The 17,793-nt window shown below is 40.8% G+C and overlaps 1 protein-coding gene across 2 annotated transcripts in view; it reads left to right on the top strand.

Annotated features, from left to right (window-relative positions):
• Positions 1-12,170: 12,170 nt before the first annotated feature.
• The window catches only part of EFCAB5 (EF-hand calcium binding domain 5), a 70,495-nt gene continuing 64,872 nt past the window's right edge, over positions 12,171-17,793 (top strand). The window contains exon 1 of one of the 2 annotated variants that reach the window (XM_073667968.1): positions 12,171-12,299. The gene's annotated coding sequence lies outside the window, so the exon portion shown is untranslated. The remainder of the gene's footprint in view (positions 12,300-17,793) is intronic. The other variant, XM_073667969.1, reaches the window with a different exon arrangement.

Below are 17,793 nucleotides of genomic sequence, written 5' to 3'. Positions count from 1 at the left end.
GCGTTTTTGACACTGCGTTTTTTGTCTCTTGTTGGTGTCTAATGTTATAAATAAAGCTGCTTTGTTTTTGATACTTCCTGGTATTTGGCTTTGAGAAAATGTTATTGATACAGTCATGTGCGGATTAAATGCGTTTTTGATGCGTTTGCGCAGCGTTTACCTGTGGAATTTCCACATCTGATGGCAGTCTATGATATAAATCCACCCATGAAGCACAGCGTAACCACAAGAGAAATTGACATGTTGTGGATTTGAAATACGCACTGAAAGTAATTTTACACTGAGTTAAAAAAAAACACAGTGGGCATGAGATTTCTATAAATCCTGTCCACTTTGCTGGAACTGTAAGACGCTGCGTTTTTTGAGAAAATACCCAGCGTCAAAAAACTCACTAAAAACTCATCATGGGCGCAGTCTAAAATGCCATTTTTATAGGGGCTATATCCTAAATAAGGCTGCGTGCTTAGTTTATACTGTTGGTGTGGGCTGACAATACTCCCTTTAAGGCCACGGCCCCACTATCAGTATTTGGTCAGTATTTTTTCTCAGGAGTGGGAGATAAATGCAGGATTGGTGACTTGTTTCTATTATACCTTTTCTCTGATTGTTCCTCACCTGGTTTTGGCTCCCGCTCCTGAGAAAAAATACTGACCGAATACTGACCAAATACTGATAGTGGGGCCGTGGCCTTGGCTGGACCATCAATATCAGACTAGTGGGGGTCTGACTCTCGGCACCTTGGCCGATCACCTAATTAATTGAGCTGTGGTGCACATACAAACACTACTGCTTCTTCAGTATTTGCATCGTTCCATACACATCTGCTCTTGGGGGCGCAGAGAGTTGGACCTACACCGATCTGATACTGACAGCCTATGTTAAGGATAGGACATCATTACTCAGATCCCGGAAAACCTGCCAATTTTGCCTCTTTATTGTGCAATCGGACAGAACACTCATCAGCAAGACGTCTGAAGGACCTTCATAGGCCACAAACTTTATGTAATCCCATTATGTGTTATATTTATGGCATTATATTGTATAAAGGTCATGCCGTAGTGGTGCACAATTTTCATTATTACCTGATGTACAATTCACTCATAATTAATTCCTCCTCTTGTTAAAGTGTAACAAACCATGAGTCAATGTCAGACGGAAATTACTGGAATGATTTTTACTCTTTAATAATTCTAAAAAGATATAACTGATGCGAGTACAAGACATGGCTGCTGAGTATATCTACTCAAAGGAGCCCTAACCCTTATTTATACAAGGTCATAAATAGATGTACAAGAAAATGAGCTACTGATGTCACTCATAAATCTGAACGCAAATGCGGGGAGGTAAAAGAGTGAACAGATGGGAAGACATTTTTCTGAACATTCTGAGTAATCCCACTGATGAAAAATACCGCCATTATGTCCACAACCTGAAATGACACTGGATGTGGATGAGATATACAAGTGTTTCTCACTAAATTAGAATATCATCAAAAAGTATTGTCAAGAGAAAGATGAGAGACACCAGACCCAACAATGCAGACGAGCTGAAGGCTGCTATCAAAGCAACCTGGGCTTCCATAACACCTCAGCAGTGCCACAGGCTGATCGCCTCCATGCCACGCCGCATTGATGCAGTAATTGATGCAAAAGGAGCCCGACCAAGTATTGAGTGCATTTACTGAACATACATTTCAGTAGGCCAACATTTCGGATTTTAAAAACATTTTCAAGCTGTTGTTATAAAGTATTCTAATTTACTGAGATAATGACTTTTGTGTTTTCATTGGCTGTAAGCCATAATCATCAACATTAACAGAAATAAACACTTGAAATAGATCACTCTGTTTGTAATGACTCTATATAATATATGAGTTTCACTTTTTGTATTGAAAAACTGAAATAATTAACTTTTTGATGATCTTCTAATTTAGTGAGAAGCACTTGTAACTTTATTTTAGAAATATGCATTACAATAAACTGGAATTAAAGGGGATCTGTCAATAGGATCAATGCTCCTAAGCCATCTAAATGGGCATGTAGGTCATAGGAAGCTGAATAAAATGATACCTTGATATCTGCGATCCAATGTTTTATTCCAGAGATATCCATGATTTTATTAATATGCAAATGAGCTGTTAAGATCTATGGGCCGGACACTGATCTCCCTGATAATCTGCCTCTGATTATCGGATCGCATTCGGCAATTCACGTCTATGGGTCCGTGAAAAAAAATCGATGACATCCAAGTGCAGTCTAATTTTCAAAGACTGACAGAATAATGGAGATTTTTTTTTATTATTATCCACATCCGAGAAAATCTGATCAAGTTCTGATCAGAGTTTGATTAGCATAATCGGACAGATTTTCTCGGATGAGAAAATGGTCGTGTGACCCAAGCCAAAAGTTACATTCACATGACCATATTTTTGGTCCGAGTGCTGTCTATGGAAAAATTGACAGCACTCGGACCAATGTTATTCAGTAAAGCTGTTCAGATTACCTTTTTCCCAGCATTCACTAGGTTCTTTTGTATGTTAGACGAGACTCGTCTATTCAAGTCTATGGATGCACACAAAAAAAAATTAGATCCCATACGGAACAACTGTATAGCATCTGATTTTTACGGATACAATTCCATTGTTAACATTGGAAACGCTTTTTGGAAATGTTATTCTTCTCTGATGTACAAAAAGGAATACCATACGGACGTGAAACACGGACATATGGATTGCATAAAGGAGACAACATAAATGAAAAATCGTCCTTTTTTTTTTCTGGATGGGGAAAAAAAAATAGAGGCACAGAGGACAAATTCCACATCCAATAATCTCTATTCAGTAAACTAATGCCAATAAGATCCTTTCCACCTTGCTGCTGTGCATTAAAGGGGTTGTCCGGTCCAGATCGATAAGTCTGCAGTCACTCTGTGTGCTTATGAATCCCTTCAGCACATGCACTGTGAGCTGAGGGAATTCTCCATTTTCTGAGCCAGGATCGCAGAGTATGCCACTCCGTGGCCAGTGGAGGCAGCCTCGCTCCATATATGTATAGAGCGAGGCAGCACCCTCTAATCAGCTATGCCCCCTGGACAGCCACGTCACTAGACGGGGAGCAGTCTCGCTCAATGCAAGTGTATGGAGCGAGGCCACGCCCAATACGTGGGAGTATGTATAACTCATACATACCCTCCAATCCCGGCTCAGAAACCGGCGAATCCCTGCAGCTCACAGTGTGTGCGCTGGGGGGGATTCATACAGTAAGTCTGCAGTCATACAGAGTGACTGACTGCAGATTTATTGATTTGGACCGAACAACCCCTTTTAATCTCTCAGATCACCCCTTGCATGATGGCTCCTCATTTTATAGGGGTTTTCCCACCAAATGAAAGTTGATTTTAATCAATAGATCTTGGAATAATAATAACTTCCACAATTGAAAGTATTTAAATAAAATGTTCCTGTGCTGAGATTATCTTATAAATGTGCCCCTGCTGTGTACTGTGTAATGGCTGTGTCTGACCGTACAGGAACATGGTCTGATCATACCACATCTCCTGGGCGGGGGAGGAAGCAAAAGAGAATACAGACATTACAACAGGGGATCACAGCTGTTTCTTTCTGTAAGGTAAAACATTTCATTGCCTGTTTTTAAACAATGTTTTACTTCAAAAGAAAGAATTATTTGTGATCCTGTGCTGTCCTGTCTTTATACTCTCTTTTGCTTCCTTCCCTGCCCAGGAGCTGTGGTATGATCAGACCATGTCCCTGCACGATCAGACACAGCCATTACACAGTACACAGCAGGGACACATTTATAAGATTATCTCAGCACAGGAACATTTTATTTAAACGCATCCAATTGTGGAACTTATTATTATTATTATTCTAAGATATATTGATTAAAATGAACTTTTGTTTGTGGGAAAACCCCTTTAATAACACCCCAGATCGATGACCACATTAGCCAATGATGTAATTAGCACAATATCTTTGGTCATCAGTAGTTTTCATTCAGGGCATTTCCTATGCAAATTCTTATTTCGTTCATTAAGGTTCTGCAGTACATAGTAGAGGACGGCAGGGGATCTCCAGAACAGCAGTGTGCAGGAAACTCGGAATCCCTTCCGAACGTTTTTACTAAATTCTGGCACAAATAACTAATAAATATGTCAGATTAGACATTATTCTGAAAAAAACACGCACATACACAAATATAATGATTTTTTTTTTCATTTTAGACTCTATTAAAAAAATATATTTGTTGTGCATGATTTACGGCATGTCTAATACCACGTGCATTTGGAGGATAAAAGGCTTGGAACTGCTGATAGTCAGCATTTTTCATAATTATATATATGGAGACTCAATATTTATGCAAGAATCACTGTAGCTCGACATTTACTGAGATTACATGTTTCCCAATACAAGGTTGTGAGAAAATATTTGCCTGTCAGATTTTCCGTCATTGCGTATATTAATGATTTCTGATCTGTACATTAAATGTTATATTAGACAAAGGGGACCTATGTTTCAACAGTTGCTCACCCCCATATCATCTAGGTAAAAAAAAGTATCTTTTCTGCCCGATTGTTTAACCAAGAACTGCAACAATTGTAACATTCCTTATACTTTGATATAGATTTTATCTTAAACTTTAAAACTTTGCTGAACATTGAAAGACAAAATCAATTTTTTTTAATAGGTTCCAATGCATTTTTTTAAAAGGTGTAAAATCCCATAATTTAGTGTCCTCAGCTTCTATACAGGTCCATATGTTTGCATGTAAACCGACACAATACAAACCTTTGTGTAGTCTGATCCTGATGACGACCGAACCTTCCATCTGTCTCCTACTTCTTGCTAACCAACCTAACATTTAGGGGAGGCTATACAGCAAGACTGCAGGATCAGACTACATAAACTCTCTGTTACCATGGTAACATATAGGCCGTATTAGAGCTGTGAACCCATAACGTTAGAAAATGTTTATTAAAGGGAATCTGCAGGTTTGTATCCCACTAAACTGAAAGCAGCATAATGTAGGCGCACAGACCCTGATTCCAGTGAGGTGTCACTTACTGGGTTGCTTACTGTTATCTTGATAAAACCAGTGTTTTATCTGCTGTAAATCTACCAGTTCTCTGGTGCTGAGCCCTGTATAACCCCGCTCACACCACTGATTGGCAGCTTTCTGCCTATACACAGTGTACACCGAAAGCTGCCAATCAGTGGTGGGGTGATACAGAGCTCATGAATATGGAGGGATACCTGGCAACAGGATTACTAATCCTCTAGTGATAATTTGCTGCTGATAAATCAGTGATTTCATTAAAACTACAGCAAGCAGCTCAGTAAGTGACACAGTGCTGGAATCAGGGTCTCTATCTCTACATTATACTGCTCTCAGATTATGTAGCAAAAACCATGTTGATAGATCCCCTTTAAGACCATTTGCAAAGTTGCTTTTCTCATTCCCAAAATTGGTAGTGAAGTTGGACATAGTCTTTCTACAGGAGCACTTTCTTATACTGTTAAACGTATGGACCAGACAGAGGCCTACATTACAGTATATATGGGGAAAACTCCCAAAGGTTGTGTACAGACTCACTGTGTACCCATCCTAAGGCCACATTCACACGTTCAGTATTTGGTCAGTATTTTCCATCAGTATTTGTAAGCCAAAACCAGGAGTGGGTGATAAATGCAGAAGTGGTGACGTGTTTCTATTATACTTTTCCTCTGATTGTTCCTCTCCTGGTTTTGAATTACAAATACTTATGTAAAATACTGAACGTGTGAATGTAGCCTAACACTGATATCTATTTTATAAAGATAATAAAGTCTAATGATACTTTACAGTTTACATCTGGAGCATTCTTCTTTCTTGTTTTACAAACTCTCATTAGCAGTTTCTAGAAGTTTTTGCATTTCAAACATAAAGCAAAGCATTTTCCAACTCTCACCATATTGGCATTCATGGCTCATTTTTAGATGATTTTATTTTTGCACTTAATGTGTTCAGACAAGTGTATGAACATTTTTTTGTCTTACATCCTAAAAAATTGGAAGATTTTTCACCAGTATATGTTTCATTTGTTTTTGGCAATATACATTTTTTTTTTACATCTAAAAATCAATATCTTGTGTAATTTTTGCAAAAACAGATGCACTAAAGATAATGTTCACAAGGTGTCTATTTTTTGTCTGTACGCCTATTGAGTACAATGGGTTTCATCTGCAAATTGGACTAGTAAATACTGAGACAAACAACATTCATCTTAATTGTGCCATTGACTTAAGGCAGACGTAGACTCTCTCATCCAAGAGAATTGGGCCAATTATGGAAATGACACTCTGATCATACTCTGATCAGACTTTGATTAGAGTGCCAGCAAAGTGTGATCTGATTCTGAAAGAATTGGAGCACACTGTAAGGAGAAGATGGAGAACAGGCCAATGATTTCCATACACTCATGGACTTGCATGGCCGAGTGTGATCCGAATATCAGATCAAACTCGGACATGCAGAAACTTTTTGCTTGGACAGAGTCTGTCCAAGGAAAAGAATTGGACATATTCACGCTCCATAGTAACATTGGTCCTGGTGCGATCTGATGTTTTGTCGGACAGATAATATGGCTGTCTGCACAAGCCGTTACACTGGACCATTTGCTGTCCATGTACATTTGGTTGTGCAAAGAGACAGCACACAGACCATGAAATACACTTATCTGGATTTATCTAGTCTAATAATTTTAACACAATGATCAAATACTTGGAAACTTCAGGGTGGCCTAAGTGGCATTTTACAGGCTCACTGTTTTTGCTGAATACATGACCGATGCTGATTACAAGCGTATATAATGTCTTACTGCGTATTTATCTTCCATTATAGTAATGTACTCGTGGCTTGAAGCCTATCTCCAGTAGGAATCAGGAGCATCTGCTTTATCTAGGCATTAGAAGCAGATCTATCGCCTTCGATTAAGACTATCTGACATTACATTAGAATCACTTTCTTTAATCACTGCCCCAGGGAAGCTTTAATGTGCAGTTCATTTTAAAATGTGGCTTGGCATGAATTTCATCCCTATTTCTGATAACACCATGATAAGCAGGTCTTCAATAAGATTTTATAGGAAAAGCATGCCCCCTGCAGGTAAGTATGGGGAACAGCAGTGACTTTATAAGTGATTACTGAAATAAAGGGTCATTATTACACTCAGGATAAAAACATCTTGCTTCTTAGCACAACAAAACCTAACCACAACAAGCAGTTAATACTACGACATGAGATATGGTTAGCACTCAGCATGCATGTGTCTGTCCCAGACGCCACATAATCCTGGACTACATATAAACTAATTGCCTAAGCATCTTAGTAGGTAAATGTAATTAAGACAAATGGATGCTTGATCCAATTTATGAAGTGCAGAGAGTAGATAGTCAGAAAAAAAACACAATAAGGCTTCATTCAGATGTTTATTTCTTGCATAAGAGAAAGAAATGGACTGTTTTCCATCAGTGGAAATTGGACACAATTACATCCATTTTTGGTCCAGCCCAGGTGTGTGTTTTTACCATCAGTGTTGCATCCTTTTTTAATTATGAAAAATAAAATACATTTTTTTGAATCTTCTCCTTCCCATTAAACAGTAAGAAATGGACAGTACCTGGATGACCTATAGATGGTATCAGTGTGCAGTCTGTTTTTTTTTTCCCATGGATGTGTAAAGGTGGAGAAGATGGTGGATCACCCTCTCTGAAGACCCCTGTCATTATATCTATGTGACCTGTATTTTATCGTGTGTTTTATCCTCATGTAGAAAGAAGTTTTCTGTTAGTCAGGGGTGACAGGGTTAACTGTAGGGACAGCCCATAGTTGAGAAGGAGTAAATGGGCACTAGTGGTTCGTGATGGGTTTTATAGTTAGTCTTGGTGGAGTTAGAGAGAAGAAAGGACACCCTCAGTCAGTTCAGATCATCATCGGCTGTGTGTGAAGAGCAGACATACAAGGGAGTATGTTTCAGCAAGAGAAGAACAGTGATGGCAGTTCTCATAGCAGGCAAGTTGGGGACCTATTAGAAGTGGACTTTAGCCCAGTCTTAGCCAGACCTGGACGTTTTTGTGAATAAATACAGGATCAGCCATTCTGGGGCATACCCGTAAGTTGGTAGCTGGGAGAGCTTCCTTACACAGTTCACACAGTGCAGTTTGGGTACAGTGGGCACAGCATAACACATTGACCCATGCAGCCCTGTACCGGGAAGATGGAGGCCCTCAACATAACCTGTTATTCATATGCAACGTTCTTCACAAGTAATGTGCTGCCGTCCACAACCGTCAAGCATGAACCTCTCTCATACTGTGCAGATGAAGAAGTTAAACATTGTTCCTGCTAACCATTGTACATATTTTCCAGACCTAGTAAACAAGACTTTATTTTAATTAACCTGTCTGATTTCTTCATCATGAGCTAAAGGATCCCAGTGTCTCACAAATAGTAGCAGAACCAAGTCTGAAGGTGTCGGCAGCAGAAACCGCAACATGTGCACACACCCGGGGACCCATGTATAGGGTGTTTATGGTCTCCGAATCACACCTCGGCCAGGGTGACATGTGATTACTAATTAGCTCCATATCATGGCTACATGTTATATCCGTAAAAAAGCAGTCACATTCACACAAACGTATTTTCAGTCTATACAATGTTTGTGTGTTCAATGGACCACACATTAGCTATATTTCGCATATACAGTACAGACCAAAAGTTTGGACACACCTTCTCATTTAAAGATTTTTCTGTATTTTCATGACTATGAAAATTGTACATTCACACTGAAGGCATCAAAACTATGAATTAACACATGTGGAATTATATACTTAACAAAAAAGTGTGAAACAACTGAAAATATGTCTTACATTCTAGGTTCTTCAAAGTAGCCACCTTTTGCTTTGATGACTGCTTTGCACACTCTTGGCATTCTCTTGATGGTTTTCACTTCACAGGTGTGCCCTGTCAAGTTTAATAAGTGGGATTTCTTGCCTTATAAATGGGGTTGGGACCATCAGTTGTGTTGTGCAGAAGTGTGGTGGATACACAGCTGATAGTCCTACTGAATAGACTGTTAGAATTTGTATTATGGCAAGAAAAAAGCAGCTAAGTAAAGAAAAATGAGTGTCAATCATTACTTTAAGAAATGAAGGTCAATCAGTGCGAAAAATTGGGCAAACTTTGAAAGTGTCCCCAAGTGCCGTTGCAAAAACCATCAAGCGCTACAGAGAAACTGGCTCACATGAGGACCGCCCCAGGAAAGGAAGACCAAGAGTCACCTCTGCTTCTGAGGATAAGATTATCCGAGTCACCAGCCTCAGAAATCGCAGGTTAACAGCAGCTCAGATTAGAGACCAGGTCAATGCCACACAGAGTTCTAGCAGCAGACACATCTCTTCAACAACTGTTAAGAGTAGACTTTGTGCAGCAGGCCTTCATGGTAAAATAGCTGCTAGGAAACCACTGCTAAGGACAGGAAACAAGCAGAAGAGACTTGTTTGGGCTAAAGAACACAAGGAATGGACATTAGACCAGTGGAAATCTGTGCTTTGGTCTGATGAGTCCAAATTTGAGATCTTTGGTTCCAACCACCGTGTCTTTGTGAGACGCACAAAAGGAGAACGGATGGACTCTACATGCCTGGTTCCCACCGTGAAGCATGGAGGAGGAGGTGTGATGGTGTGGTGGTGCTTTGCTGGTGACATTGTTGAGGATTTATTCACAATTGAAGGCATACTGAACCAGCATGGTTACCACAGCATCTTGCAGCGGCATGCTATTTCATCCGGTTTGCGTTTAGTTGGACCATCATTTATTTTTCAACAGGACAATGACCCCAAACACACCTCCAGGCTGTGTAAGAGCTATTTGACCAAGAAGGGGAGTGATAGGGTGCTACGCCAGATGACCTGGCCTCCACAGTCACCAGACTTGAACCCAATCGAGATGGTTTGGGGTGAGCTGGACCGCAGAGTGAAGGCAAAAGGGCCAACAAGTTCTAAGCATTTCTGGGAACTCCTTCAAGATTGTTGGAACACCATTTCCGGTGACTACCTCTTGAAGCTCATCAAGAGAATGCCAAGAGTGTGCAAAGCAGTCAGCAAAGCAAAAGGTGGCTACTTTGAAGAACCTAGAATATAAGACATATTTTCAGTTGTTTCACACTTTTTTGTTAAGTATATAATTCCACATGTGTTAATTCATAGTTTTGATGCCTTCAGTGTGAATGTACAATTTTCATAGTCATGAAAATACAGAAAAATCTTTAAATGAGAAGGTGTGTCCAAACTTTTGGTCTGTACTGTACCTCTGGTCCACGTGGAAAAAAAATACAGCGTGTGCATGTAAATAGTGGACCGCTCCTGCACCCTTGCGCTATGTGGACAAGCACAGACGGAGCTACACAATCGCTCCGTCACAAATATCTTTCAGTGTAAATATAGCTTAATAGTTCACTGGCAGTCATCTTTCTTCCCTGTCTATGAGCTTAGAAAAAATCATCAGATAATTAATAACAATTTCACCAGATGTTATCATCTTAATTGTCATCCGTATGGCATGCATTTTTATACATCAGCATCTAATTAAATTAACAAGACCAAATACAGTTTGTTAAAAAAAATTGCATTGAATCCGTAAAAATCGCCCGTTATACCGTTGAGCTGTAAGGCATCCAATTTTTTTTATAGACTTATATAGGCAAGTCTCATATGAAATAGGGAAAATATCACTGCAATTTTTCCAGGCGTACATATAAAAAAACGCTCATGTGAACTGCCCTATTGAATAACATTGGTCCAAGCACAGTTTTTTCAGAGATAGCACATGAATTGAAAATACGATTGTGTGAACTTAGCCGTACAGTGAGATAGTGGTTGTTTGTTGAGTGACCATTCAAATGAGATATATATATATGTATATATTGTAGGGATTTTGCTCTTTAGCAGCCGGTGGTTTACACACAAGGATCCAGTTCTTGTGTCACACAGTGTAGCTGTTACCTTTACCCCATGTGCAGGGCATTGCAGTAGGCATCCATGCGACTGCTCACACAGAGGATCCGAGGAGAATGACTCACTCCAGCGAGCGGGCCCCGGAACTGCGCTCAGTCCGTGGTGTCCTGTCACTCACTGAGCTCAGTGCAGCTCCGGGGCCCGCTCGCTGGAGCGACTCATTTTCCCTGGCTTCTCGGCGTGAGCGGTTGCATGGATTACAGCGGGGGACACTTAGGACAGGTGAGTATATGGATTTTTTATTTTATTCTTATTTTTACAGTTGGAGACAGCAGGAGCAGACTACTGCTCTCAACATTGTCCCCTGCCGGTGCCGATCGCCACACTGGCAGGGGACTATGATGAGGGCAGCGTTCAGCACCCGGCGCTTGGGAAAAGCACTTACTGTACCGCTGATTCCCAGGCGCCAGTACGTGTCACACGGATGTCATCGCTGTGCACGTGTGCGGGACATGTTGCGGCCTGTTCTGCGAGAAAAAACGGACATGTCAGCGTGATTTGCCCACTGACACACGGTCTGTGGAAACACACTATGTGTCCAGACCCATTCATTTGAATGGGTCTATGTGTGTCAGTGTCTCCAGTACGTGTGGAAACTGTCATCACACGTAGCGGACACACTGACGTGTGAAAGAGACCTAAAGACTGACATGCACAACTTGGGGCCTTTGCTTTCTTTTTGCATACAGAGAAAAAGACCAAAAATGAATGAAAATTGGATGCATCAGCCAGATGAAAAACAGTCTTCTGAATGAGGCAAATTGAGCATAATTCTCTTTTTTTGCGCCTCTCAAGGATGGTATAAATGTTCTTTATTACTGTTCACAAAAGAAGATATTTTTTTATGCTTAAAAAAATAAAATTATTTATTTCTTAAAACTTCCAATGTGAGCATAAAAGTTTAGAAAGCACTTGATAAATCTGGTCGATGTCATTTGTAACTTTTTGGATGCATTTTCGCATTTTGCAATAGAATGGTAGCACATTTAGCTTCACACATATTCCCCGCTGAAGTACTGAATGTTTCCTATTGTAATCCCCTGCAGGGCATCTCTCACAGATGGAAGGCTGAGGACGGAGGATGCTCCGCCATTACTGATGGCAGATACTTCCTGGTTCATTGCTTAGCAACCAGAAGAAGCCAAACACACAGGAGGCTGCACCCCACCAGCTGGGAGCTCAGGCCGGTCCATGGGGAGAGCGTGTAGCTGCAGATAGAGCCACGATACAGGTAAGGACGTCCGCAAATGTCATTACTGACTTTTCTATTCATGCATTTGCCTGCCAAGGATATTTGTCACTTAATTTTCGGGTCATTTTTTTGTGCCAATCTAAATAAAAGAACGGTAGTAAAAGCAATGTGTGCTGAATTTTAAAAGTCGCACTCTTCTTTAAAAACCTGATGCATACACCATGTGATGGCTGCATCCAATCACTGGCCTAGTGCTTTTGTGCTGCTACGATCAGTGATTGGCTGCAGTGGCTACATAGGATACATGGGATACACTGCTGTAGCAAGGTGCATTCTGGCACTGGCAGCACTGATTGGTCATTGTCAGAGTGTACATATCTGCTACTGGTAACACCTAGTTTTCAATTTATTCATAAACTTTGAGCGGGAAAAAGATGATTTGGAATTATTTTGTTAGGAATAATACAATATTTTCCTAAAACTCGACATCCTAGGAGAGCTGATAGGTCCTATCTAACCAAAGTACATGAATATGGCGTGTATCACATTTATTATACACCTCTCTTGACAGTTTTAACCGCATTCACGACATCCGCCGTATATGTACGGGAGATGCGTTTATGTACAGCGTTACGATTGCGTGGACTCACTTCTTACATTACACGAGTGATATCTATTGTAAATTCTACAATAGTTCAGAAACCGGCGAATCCTTGCAGCGCACAGTGCAGACCGGACAGTATAGTCCTCCATACAGAATAATGGGCACCACATAGTCCTACGTACAGTATTATGGGCACCACATAGTCCTCCATACAGAATAATGAGCCTTACATAGTCCTCCATATAGAATATTGGGTTCCACATAGTCCTCCATACAGTATAATGGGCCCCACATAGTCCTCCATACAGAATAATGGACCCCACATAGTCCTCCATACAGTATAATGGCCTCACATAGTCCTCCATACAGCATTATGGGCACCACATAGTCCTCCATACAGAATAATGGGCACCACATAGTCCTACGTACAGTATTATCGGCACCACATAGTCCTCCATACAGTATTATGGGCACCACATAGTCCTCCATACAGAATAATGGGCACCACATAGTCCTCCATACAGAATAATGGGCACCACATACTCCTCCATACAGAATTATGGGCCCCACATAGTCCTCCATATGGTATTATGGGCACCACATAGTCCTCCATACAGTATTATGTGCACCACATAGTCCTCCATACTGCATTATGGGCACCACATAGTCCTCCATACAGTATTATAGGCACCACATAGTCCTCCATACAATATTATGAGCACCAAATAGTCCTCCATACAGTATTATAGGCACCACATAGTCCTCCATACAGTATTATAGGCACCACATAGTCCTCCATACAGTATTATGGGCACCACATAGTCCTCCATACAGTATTATGGGCACCACATAGTCCTCCATACAGTATTAAGGGCACTACATAGTCCTCCATACAGTATAATGTCCCCACATAGTCCTCCATACAGTATTATGAGCACCACATAGTCCTCCATACAGTATTATAGGCACCACATAGTCCTCCAGACAGTATTATGGGCACTACATTGTCCTCCATACATTATAATGGGCCACATATATTGCTCCATACAGTATAATGAGCCCCATATATTGCTTCATACAGAATAATAAGTCCCATATAATTCTCCATACAGTAAAATGAGCCCCATATATTGCTCCATACAGAATAATGAGCACCATATAATGCTCCATACAGTACAGTATAATAGAACCCATACAATGCTCCGTACAGAATAATGTGCCCCATATAATGCTCCATACAGAATGAGCCCCATATATTGCTCCATATAGAATAATGGACCCCATACAATGCTCCATACAGTATGGGCCACATATAATGCTCAATAAAATATAATGGAACCCATACAATGCTTCATACAGAATAATGGGTCCCATATAATGCTGCATACAGAATAATGGGCCCCATAAAATGCTCCATACACAATGGGCCCCATATAATGCCCCATACAGGATGGACCCCATATAATGCTCCATACATAATATAATAAAAAATGTTTTAAAAAATACCTCTCCTCGCTGGCCGCTGCTCCAGACTCCTCAGCGTCGCCGTCTTCCCTCTCTGTACTGTGACTGCTCAGCGCAGAGAGCATGCCGTAGTGACATCATCGCAACCTCTGCCCTGAGACGTCACAGAGTCAGAAAACGCGGAAGATGCTGGAGCTGCGGAGGAACGGGGAGACCCCCTCCCCAAACCCCATATCGTGCCGGTGTCCCTGACAGTGAGTGGGCCCCCCTGCTTGCTCAGAGCCCCAGCACTTGCCCGGGTGCGCTATATGAGAGCTGACATCCTGTGGCAATGCCTACAATTATTTCTAGCGCCGGTCGTGGATGTTTAACCCCTCTGATGCAACTGTCAATAGCAACAGCGACATCGATCGGGTTGCAGAGGGAGGGAGCTGACACGCCTTTTGCCTGTGTCTGATTCACTGACCTAATGCCCTGCAGTGCAAAAGCATTGCAGAGTATTAAATCAGCGACCAGGGCAGGGAAAGTTGATGTTCCATACTGGGACAAGGTAAAAAAGTAAACAAAAAAGTTTTAAAAAAAATATCACAAAATAAAGAACAAAAAAAAAAAAAGAAAAAGTATTAACTCAATAAATACATATATTTATGTAAAAACAAACATAAACAAAAAAATACACCTACTTGGTATCTCCACCTCCGGAACAACCCGACCTATACAACTGTCACACTAGTTAACCCCTTCAGTGAACACCGTAAAAAAAAAAGTGTCATAAAACGATGCTTTTTCATCATACTGCTGAACAAAAAGTGGAATAAAACGCGATGAAAAAGTCGAATGTAAATAAAAATGGTATAGTTGAAAACTATCTTGTCCTGCAAAAAACAAGCTGCCATACAGTTCCATCAGCAGAAAAATAAAAAAACTATAGCTCTCAGAATATATTGATGCAAAAACAATTCTTTTCTTATAAAATAGTTTTTATTGTGTAAAAGCGGCAAAACATAAAACAGAGTAAAAAATTAATAAAACCAATTCTTCACCTGCTGTTGATTTTTCATTCTGCCTCACAAAGATACCAATAAGGCTCAGGGCATATGTATCCTGCACTTACATCGGGGTTTCTGTGTAAATCTCTGATTTACTCCCGGAAACCCCCGGCGGAAGATTCCCTATAATAAGGCAGATGGAGGCACTATGGACGCTGTCTGGCCTATGATCCGGTGGTGTCCGTCTTTTTAATCGTGCATAAAAGCATGGTCAACCACAGTTTTGTGCACCTCTGACAAGAAGTACAATGCTGAACAGAGGCCAGACGGAGTCCAGAGTAACTCTGCTGCTTCATTATAGAGAATGGATCCCTCAGGGATTTCATCTGAATCGTGTCATAGAGATTTAGATGGAAACACCGATGTAAGTGCCCAGCGTTGAGCACAGGATAAATGTGATCCAAAATGTTATGTAAAATATTCCCAAAAAAAGCTTCAACTCAATCCACAAAACAAACGGGGATTCTGCTCTTCTGGCACTTAGAGACTCTGTATATGGAGTCCGCAAACTATTCTACGATAATTTGTTCTCCAAGAGACAAACAGCGCTCTTTCCTTTCCGAGTCTCACCGTGTGGCTAAGCAGTACTGTACAGCCACATATGGAGTATTGCCGCGTTCAACAGAAATTGTGTGACAAAATTTAGTGCCATTTTTACCCATTTCCCTGTGTGAAAATGTAAAATCTGGGGCTAAAACAAGATTTTTGGGGCAAAAATTTAATTATTTTTCTTCACCGCCCAATGGTATAAAATTCTGTGACATACTTGTGGTGTCAAAATGATCACTGCACACCTAGATGAATTCATTGAGAGGTGTAGTTTGTAAAATGAGGTTACTTATGGGGGTTTCTGCAGCTTTGGGACCTCAGGGGCTCTGCCAATGTGACATGGCACCCTCAAACTATTCCAGCAAAATCTGCACTATAAAATGGTGCTCCGTCTCTTCTGAGCTTTGCACTGTGCCTCAAAAGTAGTTTTTTATAACATATGAGGTATCGGCGCACTTAGGAGAATTTGCATAACAAATTGTACTGTTCATTTTGTGCTATTATCCCCTTTGAAAATTAAAAACTTGGGGCCAAAACAAAATTTTAATGGAAAAAATGGTAGTTTTCCATTGACACATCCCAATGTTATACAATTCTGTGCATCACTTGAGGGTTAAAAATGCTCACTACACCCCTAGATGAATTCCTTAAGAGGTGTAGTTTCCAAAATGGGGTCACTTTTTGGGGTTTCTGCCGTTTTGGCATTTCAGGGGCTCTTCAAATGTGATACGTCACCCGCAATCTATTCCAGCCAAAACTGTGCTCCAGAAATCAATTGTCGCTCTTTCCCTTCCGAACTCTGCCATGCGCCCAGACAGTAGTTTGCCACCACATATGGGGTATCGGTGTAGTCAGGAGAAATTGCACAACAAAAAAATTATTTTTTCATTTACTCGGTTCAACATTATAAAATTCTGTGAAGAACCTGTGGGTTCAAGGTGCTCACCACACCTCTAGATAAGTTCCTTGAAGGGTGTAGTTTCCAAAATGGGGTCACTTGGGGGGGGGGGGGTTCCTCTGTTTAGGCACATTTGGGGCTCTGCAAATGCGACATGGCGCCGGCTATCTATTTCAGCTAATTTTGCTTTCCAAAAGTCAAATGGCACGCCTTCCCTTCCGAGCACCCAAACAGTAGTTTTCCTCCACATATGGGTTATCGGCATACTCAGTAGAAATTGCACAACAAATTGTATAGTCCATTTTCTCTTGTTACCCTTGTGAAAATGAAAAAGTTGGGGCAAAAGCAACATGTTTATGGGAAAAAAAATTTTGAAATTTTTACTGCTCAATGTTATAAAATTCTTTGAAGCACCTGTGGGATCAATGTGCAAAATTTGGGGCTAAATGTACATTTTTGTGTGAAAAATGAAAATGTTAATTTTTTTTCTTCTGTTGCACGCATGCCGCCTAACTTCAGATAGGGGCGAGATGGTTACATGAATTCGTTGGAATCCTGGGGGAACCGTTACTCAGGACGACCATAGGCTGCAGCTTCTCTCAGGCACACGATAAATTCAGTTGCTGACCAGACACATCTGACAAGAGTCATCATAATCGGTAGAACAGTAACATTTAATGAGGCACGGCCAGTGCAATGCAAATGTCTCTTTGAGCAACAGGCTCCAGTAATAACAGTACAGTCTCCTTTGCAGCACAGCAGTACACAGTCTATTATCCGGTAGCACAGTACAGCACAGTTTTAATGCATACACAACCACAGGCTTTTCCTTCACAAGGACTCAATAGTAAACAGCATTCTTTATCCTGCATGGAGATGGAGGGGGGGAAGGGTGTGATGAGGGAGATGATCTCTATGGCAGGCTTCCTTCCAGTCCTTATCTTCCTGGCCGATAATACTCCACACTGT

This window comes from Phyllobates terribilis, unplaced genomic scaffold (genome assembly GCF_046119375.1).
Source record: "Phyllobates terribilis strain yellow unplaced genomic scaffold, ASM4611937v1 Scaffold_2__4_contigs__length_985480577, whole genome shotgun sequence".
In the NCBI taxonomy this organism is placed as follows: Eukaryota; Metazoa; Chordata; class Amphibia; order Anura; family Dendrobatidae; genus Phyllobates; species Phyllobates terribilis.
The sequence above is the reverse complement of the archived record's forward strand: the minus strand, read 5'-3'. Positions and strand labels throughout refer to the sequence as shown.